At 41.2% G+C, this 12,548-nt stretch overlaps 1 protein-coding gene across 1 annotated transcript in view; it reads left to right on the top strand.

Annotated features, from left to right (window-relative positions):
* Nucleotides 1-7,535: 7,535 nt before the first annotated feature.
* Nucleotides 7,536-12,548, top strand: part of LOC104394609 (chromosome unknown open reading frame, human C1orf198) — a 13,258-nt gene continuing 8,245 nt past the window's right edge. Inside the window, exon 1 of the mRNA XM_010004224.1 lies at nt 7,536-7,580. The gene's annotated coding sequence lies outside the window, so the exon portion shown is untranslated. The remainder of the gene's footprint in view (nt 7,581-12,548) is intronic.

Consider the following 12,548-nt stretch of genomic DNA (forward strand, 5'->3'; position numbering starts at 1 on the left):
GTGCTAATGCTGTCATTGTAAGCCGTAATTGCTGCACATACCGTGGTCAGCCAGCCCTGGCTCAGGACAGTTAGGTTGGTCCTGGCTGCTGCCCTGCCTCATGGTGTACAGTATCCTGAGGCAGGGAAGCAGAGTAGTCTGCGTGCCTCGGAATCACTTGTTGGTGTTGCAGCTCTTTCAGTGTGAGTGTTTTGGTCTAATGATGTTCTTGCTGACACTTGCTCCAAAAGCTTCATGTTTCCAGCTGCAGCTCATCTTCCCTGTTAACTGATGTTGAAATCTGTAGTGATCTACCTGTACTTGCTTAAGCATGGAAAGTTGATCTCTTTCACCTCATGTTCTTTGGAGGACTCGGGAGAAAGCAAAACAAGGATGAATGCTGAAGATACTGATTTACCCATCCAGAACTCTTACCGTTTCAGCCCCACTTTTATGCCTGTGATCACTTTGATGAGGTGGTCCAGAGGATATATATACTGGTCTTGTATCTCTGGACAAGTGGTTCCCATGTATATTTTTAACACCAAACTAATCTTCTGAACTTGTACTTCAGGACTGTAAATTCTCAAAGTATGAGCATCTCTCGCCTTTTTAAAACACCTTTTGGTATGTTGGCTGTGTGGGAAGGCTGTGACAGAAAATAGGTGTGCTGTAATAGGACTGTGGCATCCTATAGCCATGATCCTGTCACATCATTGTGCTAGAGCACTGCAACACCATGGGTGACTCTTAGGAAATGCCTAGCATCAGCTGGGTGCTGCTGCTCCATCCCCTTCAGTATCTTATCCTCATTGTGGAATTGCCAGTCATGGAGTTAACTGAAGCTGTAGATGCACGGTGAATGTAATTCCTGAAGAGGATTGGTGCTGGGACACCAGAGCTGCTTTTGACATCTCCCATCTTACTGTCAAAGAACTGAAGGTATTTTTTAAAGTTTCAAAAAGCTTGATGAAAGAAGTGGAAGTACAGGAAGTGGGCTCCCTGATTCCTCAAAGGCCGTTTCTCTCTCAGAGAGAGCTGGGATGCATGGCACCCAGTTCACTTGGCACCTGCCTGTGTGCACCACACTGTCATAGTGAGGACGTGTGCAACTGCTAATGCCAGCCATGACACATCCAGCATCGGCCTCACAGTATCGAGTTAAGACTTCCAAGTTGAAACAGACTCCAGAATGCACCAGCTCAATAAGCCTTGATAGAATTGCAGGCCTTGGTATTTTCCAGCACCTCCTCCTAGTGAAACCCAACATCTCTTGCCTCTCTTACCTTGTTCTGTTTCCTTGAGAGTCATGTGGTCTAGATCATGCATATATTTTTCATCTCTACAGGCTAACAGGGTCATTTAACATAGAATCATAGAACCCTTCAGGTTGAAAAAGCCCCTTGGGATCACCAAGTCCAACCATCATCCTTCCTCTACCAAGTTCTCCCCTAAACCACATCCACCAACACCACATCCAAACGATGCTTAAACACATCCAGGGATGGTGACTCAACAAACTCTCTGGGCAGCCTATTCCAGTGTCTGGCCAATCTTTCTGTGAACATTTTTTTCCTCATGTCCAGTCTAAACCTGCCCTGTTGCAGCTTGAAGCCATTCCCTCTTGTTCTGTTGCTAATTACCTGTGAGAAGAGACCAACACCAACCTCTCTACAATGACCTTCTTTCAGGTAGTTGTAGAGACTGATGAGGTCTCCCCTCAGCCTCCTCTTCTCAAACTAAACATTCCCAGCTCCTTCAAGTGTTCTTCATAAGAGTGATTCCCTAGGCCCTTCACCAGCTTCGTTGCCCTCCTCTGTACTCACTCCAGCACCTCGATATCTCTCTTGAATTGAGGTGCCCAAAACTGGACACAATACTCCAGGTGTGGCCTCACCAGTGCTGAGTACAGGGGGACAATCACCTCTCTCCTTCTGCTAGTCACATTATTTCTAATACAAACCAGGATGCTGTTGGCTTTCTTGGCCACCTGGGCACACTGCTGGCTCATGTTCAGCCCCTTGTCAGTTAGAACCCCCAGGTCCTTTTTTGCCAGACACTTTCCAGCCACACTTCCCCAAGCCTGGAATGTTGCCTGGGGTTGTTGTGGCCCAAGTGCAGGACCCAGCACTTGGCCTTGTTGCAGCCCAGACCATTAACATTAGCCCAATGACCTAATCTATCCAGGTCTCTCTGTAGAGCCTCCCTGGCCTCATGCAGATCAACACTCCCCTCTGGCTTGGTGTCATCTGCAAACTTACTGATAATACACTCTGTGTCCTTATTGAAATAATCAATAACAGAAATGGTCCCAACACTGAGCCCTGAGGAACAACCACTGGTGACTGGCCCCAGCTGGACTTGACTCCGCTGACCACCACTCTTTGGGCCTGACTGTCCAGCCAGTGCTTGATCCAACAGATCGTGTGCTTATCCAGGCCATGAGCAGCCAGGTTTTTTATGAGAGTTTTATGGGGAACCGTGTCAAGGTGCTTTTCCTCATGGAAGTTTTGTCCTATTAGCTGGACACTGAGTAGCAATCACCACACGTCCCAGCTCCAGAACACTGGTTGTTCACTGTCATTTTCAGTGTCTAGATAGCGTAGGCCTTTTGGCTGAGAGCTTTGGGAGGCTGCAACCTTCAAGCAGAGCTTCCTCTTTCCTGACAAGCCTCCAGCTACTGGCATTTTTCCATTTATGTCTAATGTAGAAAATAACGTAGAAAGTGATATTCTAGTTGTAGAAAATAAGGTTAACTGAGCAGTGGAAAATCTGGAAATAGAAAATGAATTTAATATAAATGCAATGTAAATGGGCTATTTTGAAATATACCGTAAATTATAAGATATCATGAGGGTAATGGGTGGAAAAACACCTCTGTGTAGGAGACTACCACCAGCCTTTGACTCCTGTAGTGGTCAGCTTGTGTTAAGCATCTGATGTGGTGTCAGTTGGTGCTACACAGAAAGACAGTGTAGATATTCAGTGTGCAACAAGTTCTCACTCTTAATACTGCCCCTCTTTATCTACAAGTGTGTGATATACACATGGATTTAAGGTCTGATTTATTTAGTTATTTTTTTTAAGGGATATTTAGCATTTGAGCAGTATTCAGCAGCACAAAGAATGACAGAATCACAGAGTATTAGGGGTTGGAAGAGACCTCCGAAGATCATTGAGTCCAACCTCCCTGCCAGAGCAGGACTGAAAAACCACACATAACCAGGGCAGATCACTGAGAAAGCCATCCAGGTGGGTCTTGAAAGTCTCCAGAGAAGGAGACTCCACAACCTCTCTGGGCAGCCTGTTCCAGTGATCTGTAACCCCCACAGTAAAGAAGTTCTTCCTCATGTTGAGGTGGAACTTCCTGTGCTCAAGTTTGAGTCCATTGCCCCTTGTCCTACCACAGGGCATAAGTGAAAAGAGCTTGTTCCTGCCTTCTTGATGCCCAGCCCTCATATATTTACAGACATTAATTAGACCCTCCTCTCAATCTTCTCTTCTCTAGACTGAAAAGCCCCAGATCTCTCAGCCTTTCCTCATAAGGCAGGTGTTCCAGTCCCCCAGTCATCCTTGTAACCTCTGTTGGACTCTCTCAAGCAGATCCCTGTCCCTCTTGAACTGGGGGAGCCCAGAACTGGACACAATACTCCAAGTGAGGTCTCACCAGGGCCAAGTAGAGGGGAAGGAGAACCTCCCTCAGTCTGCTGGACTTAAAATAACTAAAATTGGACTTGAAATAACTAAACTTTTAATTTAAGAAAATGCTATGTCCTCTAGGAAGTGGTAGACATTTTATGAGGAGGAAAAGCAGCTAAGAGAGTTCAGTTAGCTTCATTCATCATCTTTTAATGGGGAAGCTTGACTTATCTACCTGAAGGCAAATACAATATTTGTTTTGCTTAGCCTTAAGAACTTTGGTACCAAGCCAAAGGATCAACCCTCTTATCTCCTACTTAAAAATGTTTTAAAGCAACAAATAGTCAATATGGCAATAACTTTTTTATGGTGGGCCTGTTACAGGTTTGTGCTTTTTGAAAAACTAAGAATGCAGGGCATCTTTTGCATGCAATTAAACCCCAATAACCAGCAAGTCCTGTTCTGATAACATTTCTAAGATGACTTTGTTGATTGGTTTGTGAGTGCCTGGTTACTGTCAGCTGCTCTGAGCAATGTCACGTGTCTGCCAGTGTCTTCCATTTTGAAATTCAAATGCTGTTTTGCAACAAGCTGCCCACATACAGCAAATGTAGTTTGTGATTCTGTTTTATGTATTCTGCAGCTGGTTGTTGAAGTCAAGCGTATGACTGTATTTTTGCCTTTCTCTTTTTTTTCTTTTTTAGCTATGAAATATGTTGCATGAGGCCCTGTTTCTTACAAATAGGTTATTTGAAACTGGTGAACAAAAGTTAATTTATTTGCCTTCTTTCTTGAAGAAGGCTTTGTTGTGTGCTGAAAACAAAAGCTGATCAGATCTCTTCTAATCAGTGTTGATGATAAATAGCCTTCAAGTAATTTTCTCTAGAATTTCTACTCATAATTTACTTTTATGAATATGAAAATAGTTTATGATTTTGCTTCATTTTCTTCAAACTTGTTTATTCTACAGAAAGCAAAGTTATTTGTCAGATGGACATGAATCAGGCACATCAGACAAGGAACTGCTGAACTGTGTTATTCTCCTGCTTCTCTCTTGGTCCTCTGCATGTGTGAGGGTACAGGAGGTGAAGGCCACAAACTTTCTTCCTCTCCCTGACAATGGACAGACCTGACAACTGTCTCCTTCATTCTAGTTTCAAATACACTTCAAATAACAAGTCATAAACTCCTTGAAGCTTTGTATCCTCAAACCATGTTTTATCCTATTTTATCCTTTGCTAGATCCCATGGAAGATCTCTTGAATGTGAGCAAAGCTCCTCAGACTTATTGGCTCTGAGGGATGTTGAACTGTGTAATCTGAGACACAATGAATCATCCTTTTAAGAGAAAAGTCTGTGGTCCTTTTCTTTCAGGGAACAGCTCCTGCCTCACAAGAGTCTGTAACTTCTGTCTTCTGAAATAATCTATGGTAGTCTTAGATTTTGTCTCAGATGAGAGCTTTTTAACAATCAGTACAAAAATACTTTCAGGAGCTTTTTTTTTTGCTTAAGCTGGAGGTTGAGGTTGCATATTGAGGTATCAACAAGTGCAATGGTGGTTTAGAAGACATCAGATTCTATGAAGTGGGAAGCTGATTTGCTCTGGACTGTAGGGAATGATGTATCCTGGTGCATGACAACCTCATAGAATCCATCAAGGTTGGAAAAGACTTTCAAGATCTGTGCTGCTTTTCTGTCCCTGTGCAGGCAGCATTTTGCCAGCAGGGCTTGCTGGCAGCAGTGGTGTCATTGCTGAGTTGAGGATGTACAGGGAGAATTGCATGAAGTGATATCCCTCCCGGTGCTGTCTACATTTGTCTCGAATACTGGAAAATAAAAATCTGTCCATCTCAGATCCAGGACAAAGATGGTCTTGGCTCACTGACAAATTTAGAACTGGTCCACGGCTGCATTCATTGCATGTCCTGTAAATGGCAAGAAGTCAGAGCTTCCCTTAAACTCCTTAGGTAAAACCTGCTGACAGCAATGCCAATATGTCTGGAGCTTTAAGGTACTGTGACAGCATGTAGGAGTGTTACACTCTTTGCTGCACTTCATTTCTGTCCTTTACTGCTGTGGTCCAAGTTGGGTACTGATTTGTCTAGACCCCATGTGGACAGAAGACTTACAATCCTGCCTTGTGTGTGGGACTCAATCCATTGTCTGGGCTCTCCCATCTCTCTTCCCTCCTGAACCGTGATTCCAGTCACGCACGCTTCGGAAGTGAAGTGCCACCTTTACCAGTTTCAGATGCAAAGGATACAGTCCAAAAATAAATTTGAAATAATTTGACAGTCAGGTGCTGCGAGGCAGCCCTCCTAAGTGGTGTGGAGTTCTCGTGTGGTTAGCAGCACTCCACAGTGCAAACATTGATAGAAGTTCAAATAGACACTATAAGGCAGACTTTTACTCCCTTTATTTCCCTTAGATGTTCATGACTATCCATTTCCTGGAATGAGATAACTCAGTATTATACTTGTGTTCTTGGCAAAAATTTCCTGTACCAAATTTCCTTTTTGGCCAGAGTGTGTGGTCCAGTAGAGCCCAGACCTTTTCTTTTAGATGGTCCTTATCAGCCCAGTTCTTCTTAAGAGCATGGGCTCCCCCTCATATATACTACAAACACTTTGCTGGTAGAAACCCTGTGTTTCACAGGTGAGTAGTAGTCGACAAATGACACATTTTCATGTTTAGGAGAGGGCTTCAGACACTTGTGATTTCATAGCCCTTGGCAAGCAAAATCTGCCTAGAGTGAAGCAAGAGGTGGCAGATCAGGAGAAAGCTATAGATGTCTGAGAAATATATTTTTATAAAGGGAGAGGTCAGAAATAAGAAGCAAAGGGCAGTCATGGCAAGATGTGGGTTTCCTGTGTTAGTTTAAAACATGGCCTAGTTCTATTATTCCTTGAACAACAGGAGTGTGAAACAGCCACTCCAGGTCTTGTCCTGTCCTCTCCTCTGTGCATGGTTACTCCCACACTTCTTCCTTCCATCTGCTGTTCTGACTCCTGTGCCTCGCCTGATGTGCTGGGGTGGCCATGCAGCGCTGTGCTCAGTGTGGAGGGTACAACCCATTGCCTCTACCAGCCTGAACACTCAGTGGACACATGAGTAACATCCACAACTAAGAAGCGTGATCGTTTTGTTGCAAGGCTTGAACAAATGTGGTCAACAATTATTTCTTGATTTATCACTACTCCTTTTCTCAATGTGGGTTGGTGTATTTCTGGAGGGCATGCTGTGTGTGAAGAGATTATTTAAATTTCTCAAATTGTGATTATTATCAGGAAAACAGCTTCTTAAAAGCAGCTAGTTCAGATTGGGATTGTACTGTGGATGTGGTGTGGCTCTTTCAACAGCACTGAATTCTTATTTCGGACTGATTGTCCCTGAAGTGGTGTAATGTTGTATCTTGTCAGGGCAGGATCCAGCTGTGGCTTGGACATGCAGCTGTTCTGCTGCCACGTGACTGCCTGGTTGCACACGTGCTCTTTGGTCTGCAGAGGAGAGGAAATGGGACTTTATTTCCCTAAGAACCATGCTCCTCTTATTTCTGTCCCTGTGTGTTGCTAGTGGCTACCAAAGAAAGTGCCTAGTAGAAAACTGGAAATACAATGTTTTAAAGCTATTTATAAAGAAACCACTTCAAGAGGTTTAGACCAGGCTAAACCATCATATATTTTGTAGGTTAAATTGACATACTAATTGATAATCTTCGCCTCAGAGAACGTGTGTTCAGTCAGTTTTAGCATGTAATAAGTGCCATCTCTAAGCAGTACTCTCACTTTTAGCAAGTTCTGTGGTAGTGGTTATGATGCTTCCAGCAGTGCAATGCAATGTCATCTGTATGATGCTTCTGAGCAGGTAAAGCTACTCTTCTGATTTTTAGTCACTCTTGAATTTTATTTCAGGACATAACTTGGCAAGATGAACACTCAGCTCCATTCTCCTGGGAAACAAAGGTAAATACACAGCAATTTTATTTTTAATGTTGCTTTGTCATTTTATGCTGTTCTTGTGCATTTGTATTGCCCTCATTTTGAGACTTGATAGGCTAATGTCACCTTTATTCTAGGAGAACTGTGTAAAGTGACCATCCTGTAAATGAAGCAGTAAAATAGCTAGAAAGTGGGGTGAGAAAGGTACAGGTATCTCATAACTTCATTGGATTATTTCTCAAAGCCTGTCTTCTGCTTCACCTTTTAGTTATGTACTAGAATGTAATTGAAGTTGTCATCCTGGGACTATGAAGCATTGTGTGATTTCCACTCCAAAAAGCAGCTCCTTCAAAAAATAATATATTTTTCTGCAGTGGTTTGGCTTTGGGATTGTTGGGGTTTCTTTCCCTCGTGTTACCTGTGGTATGTTGTTAAAGCATTATTTATTATAGGATTCTCATAAGGCTGACACAGAGCCAGACTTCTCTCATCTTTCTGAACCTGCAGTGTGAGTAAATACTGTTGCACCATATTTGTGGTGGGAAATCAAGTTAAATTATTCTTGTTGAAGAAAATCTGAGAGTAAAAACAAAGCTCGTTGCCTTCCTCAGCTGGGTATTGTGGGCGTGTTAATTTAATCACGTTTCAGAATTTGTGTTTTCTGACTTTATTTACCAGAAAAAGCTGCTTCTCCCCGTTTCTTCCATTTTTTGCCCTTGAACTCTGTAGATAATATTGTATGAGCTTATGAATATAATCTGGGCCTAATGCAGAGTAATTACTTGGAAATGCCAGTGAACTAAACTAATGCGGTTGACCCTAGACTTGTTGTCAGCCTTCCCTGCTCAAGGTCATTGCCTGTAGATAGCACCCCATCTGTGCTTTTCAGATGCTGATTAAACTATAGCTTGATGTGATTCCTGGGCCCCTGCATCCTACAATGCTGCAGTTTAAGATAAACCATTGCCAGTCCTCACCTGCCTTACAAGTCCCTTGCAAGTTCAGGAGCCAGTGGAGGATTTTCTGCAGCAGAGGCCTGATAGCTCAGGCAAGCCCTCCTGTCTTTCAGGACCCTTAGAATAAGCACCCACTGACTTTTAGTAGAATACTAAGGAGACTTTTAGCATGGTTGTACTTGGGTGAAGCTGTCAAGAAAAGAAGTGTAGTGAGACAAGTGTGGGCCTCATTGACAAAAAGGTGAAATAAATCATATGTTGGAGACGGTGGTGTTGTCTCTCCCCTGCTATTTGGTGCAAACCCTAAACTCAGTTTTGGGAATGTTGCTGCTGCAATCATATTTCTAAGCTCTATCTTGATAGGATTTTGTGAGTTCTGAATACTTGAACATCCTGGAGATATAGTATATGATGCACTGACCTAGTGATCCATGTTGAGATGCATCTGCACTCAAATGGATTTTCCTTTTCATGGCTAGTTGTCTTTTCTATTAAATGCTTGTGTGTCTAGTGAAGTGTTTTTCAGCCCAGCCTGTGTTTTATCCTTTGCTAATGAAGGTTATTTTTACTATCCTTCTGATTTCTCAAAATAAGAGAAGCAGTGGATTGATGCTCTAGTTTCATGCTTTTCTGTAATGAATGAAGGATCACAGTATGATATGAGAACACCTGTGTGGCTGCTAAAAAAAGTGAGGTGTGGCTGGAGGTTGCTTTAGAAATTATTGTCTCAGCTAATCAAGCTTCCCTCTTTACCCCCCTTCCCTCCTTGCAGACCAGAGATAAAAGCAATGTCTCAGCTGTAGGTTGAAAAGTTGCACGAGCTTTTCCTTTAGAAAAACTCTAGAGAATCCATTTTGTTGAGCTTTACAGTGTGTGGATTGGTTGGTTTGTGTGGATTTTTCTCCAGTGCCTCATATTGTGTCAGTCTTTCAGCTAAATCCTTCAACTGCTGAGTCTTCCCTTTCTAAAGGTGGAGATCTTGCTTCATGCTTACTCTTTGATGCCTTCCCTAACCAGTACTTTAATAAGATAATATTGGAAGGCAATTTCTCAATGAGGTATGGTCTGAGAAAAAAAAGTATCCTTGCCCAGTCACTCCAGGGTGGGGAAACAGTGAAAAAACCTGAATGAGCTGCTTAATAATGTTGATGTGTTGCAATGCACGTTCAGTGTCTTGTGAGCCAGATCTGTTCCCAGTGTTGTTTCAGGATGTCAGGCTCTTTCCATTACAGGAGCTCTGCCCCATGATGGGTTGTTCTTTCCATATGATTAGTTTCCCTGATCTCCCTTTAATGCAGAGTTTTTAGTTTGGTTTATTTTTCTCTGCTGTTACAATGATGCTGATGGCGAGTTTTTTGCATGCTACTGCTGTAATGATGAAATTCCTTTGTTTTTCTGCAGCTTTGCTTGAATGTGCTCTGGGTTACCCAGGGAAGGGATATGGTACTCACTTTTTGCTTTTACAGAGAAAGAAGAGATGTGAATCAGTAAAACCAATAAGCTTTCTTTTTTATTTTATTTTTCTTTAAAAAAAACAACAAACACAACATTGAGAATAAGAAAAATAAAGCTGCAAAATCAGTATTTGTAATTAACTTGAGGAAAACAGCGTAGTGAGAAGAGCAGAGGACAGGGGAGGGCATGTTTTCTGCAGATTGGAGCCTTTCTCTGCTGTTACAATGATGCTGATGGCGATTCCGGTTGTTTAGTTATGGACAAATTTTTCTCACAGGAGCTAGTGCAGTGGATTTCATGATTCTATGGCTGTCAAACTTACTCAGAGAACAGTGTACTAAATTGCTACTATTTTGGGTAGAACATTGTTGAAGAGCATGATAAATTCACTTCTGACAAAAATAAACTTTCTGCATTCTCATTTTAAACACAACTATTAGATGTGACTTAAGTCTCCATATCACAGCAAGCACTTGCATGAATATCTCCACCATTTTTAGCTTTTTGATGTGTATTTAAAGTTTTGTCTTTTTTTTTTAACCCACAAGCAAATCAGAAATACAATGTAAATTTCTGAGTTAGCTGTTAGCATTTAAATTGTTAATACTCGTAGTAGAAAACTTTACTGCTTCTTGAAAGGAGCACTACTCAGAAAGCAAGGAGTTCTCATGGCACTACAAATAAGCTGACATTTTAAAATTAGGAATTGAATTGGAGGGAGTGTTTTAGTTCATGGGTGGAGCCCCTATGAACATAAAACATCTTGAAATGTGGGTTTCATTTTTAACTGGTGCTAAAGCCAGGTTTATGAATTTAGGGCATTCTATTTATGGCTTCAGATTTAAGTGAGATGAAAGCTGACTTTTTGGCTGAGTTTAGTCTTTGAGGTTTCTTGGTTTGTTTGAAGTAAAAATTGAGTGAAACTCAGCATGGAACCCAAGATATAAATGGAAAACAAGAATCATGCTTGGATTTGGAAATAAAATTTCTCAGTGACTCTTCCTGAACTCACAACTTTCTGGTTTTAGTGTTGAGGGGTTTTTTTTTTGTGTGTGTGTGTGTGTTTGTTGGGTTTTTTTGTGGTTGTTTTTTGTTTTGTTTTGTTTTCTTTGTTTAAAAAATAATTTAATATGGGGCAGAAAATGTCCACCTCAGCTAACATTTTGAATGCACAGCATGTGAATAAGTTGGAGTCTATTTCAAATTCATGCTATTACCTAAAATAGGTTATATTCCAAATACTTAAAATTGACACATGCAGAACTTAAACATTGTTGGTTTTGATACTGGTAGAATAATTGTGAAGGTAGCTGCAGAGAGTCTTTTTTGTATTTTTTTAACTTCTGCTTTTTTACTCCCCCTTCTTTCTTCTACTTTCAATAAACCCTCAGATATGTGTTGAAGGCAGAAGCCTTCAAGGTGTGTTTAAAAACAAACAAACAGAAAGAGGAAATGTCAAGCCTCAATCTCTGCTTGCTGCCTCCCTGTCTGAATTCCCTAATTCTAGTGTTACAGAAGTGATCTAGTCCCAGCATGATTTTGAAAGAAAAAGGTTGCACTTAAAAACCATAGTTTACAAACTGTTTCCTTTATATAAAACTAAAAGGCAGTCTTCAATATTCTTCTTCAATTCTACTTTGTACAAGTCCTAGTTGGTTTTGTGCTGTTTTGTTGTGGGTTGTTTTGTTTTGTTTTTCATAGAAAGAAACTGGCAGATTTTTTTTCCCCTCCTTCCAGAGCATCTTGATATTAGAATTGTTTTTTAAAAAACTATACTTCAACATCATTATTTTTATCAAGTTGGCATAAATGGCAATGTTTTCTTGGAAGGAAAGAAGAGTGGTTCCTTAGGTTTTGGATTTTTCTTTCCCTTTTTTATCTAGACTGCAGATGTTTAAAACACAGAGCTGGAAGACTACCATGGACTGCTAGTTCTTGAGAAAAAAACCCTCAGCTTATGGTAATAGTAGCTGTGTTTGATGTTTATTTTAATCTGCATGGTGGGGTGTTCTTGGCTAAGGATTCAATTACCTGCATCAATCTCTAGATAGTTGTTTTTGAGGGTAAAACCATGCCCACACCAGGGTATGAGTTTGCTCAAGCTAAGCAAGTAACAGTGGTAGATTAGGATGCTCTTCGTATCACCAAAGGGTAGAGAATGAAATTTCCTCTGGAGCTTCTTCATGCTATGCATCTTTGGCATTGTCTTCCTGTATGGGCTAAAATGACTTAGATTGTTTTTGAGTGCTTTGCTCTATTTTTACCCTTGCAATTAATCTCTGCTGACCTAAGGATTTCTTTCTGACTCTGAAAAGATTCTGAAAACACCAATGATGTGCACAGAAAACAAAGCAAAAGCTGCAGCTACTTTGGGTCCCGTATTTATTTTGGTTTTGTCCATTCAGCAAAGCAAAGTCATAATCTAAAGGATTTTAAGCTTGGCTTTCTTACCTCTGCATATATCAGGCTGTGCTTAAAACAAGTTGTTTTTGACAGTGTTTCTACAGTCTTTGTCTCAACAATTTGGATTTTTCAGATTGCCAAGCAAAACAATTTGTTTTGGCTGTTGTTTGCTTGACTA

Source organism: Chaetura pelagica, unplaced genomic scaffold, assembly GCF_000747805.2.
Source record: "Chaetura pelagica isolate M959 unplaced genomic scaffold, ChaPel_1.0 scaffold708, whole genome shotgun sequence".
In the NCBI taxonomy this organism is placed as follows: domain Eukaryota; kingdom Metazoa; phylum Chordata; class Aves; order Apodiformes; family Apodidae; genus Chaetura; species Chaetura pelagica.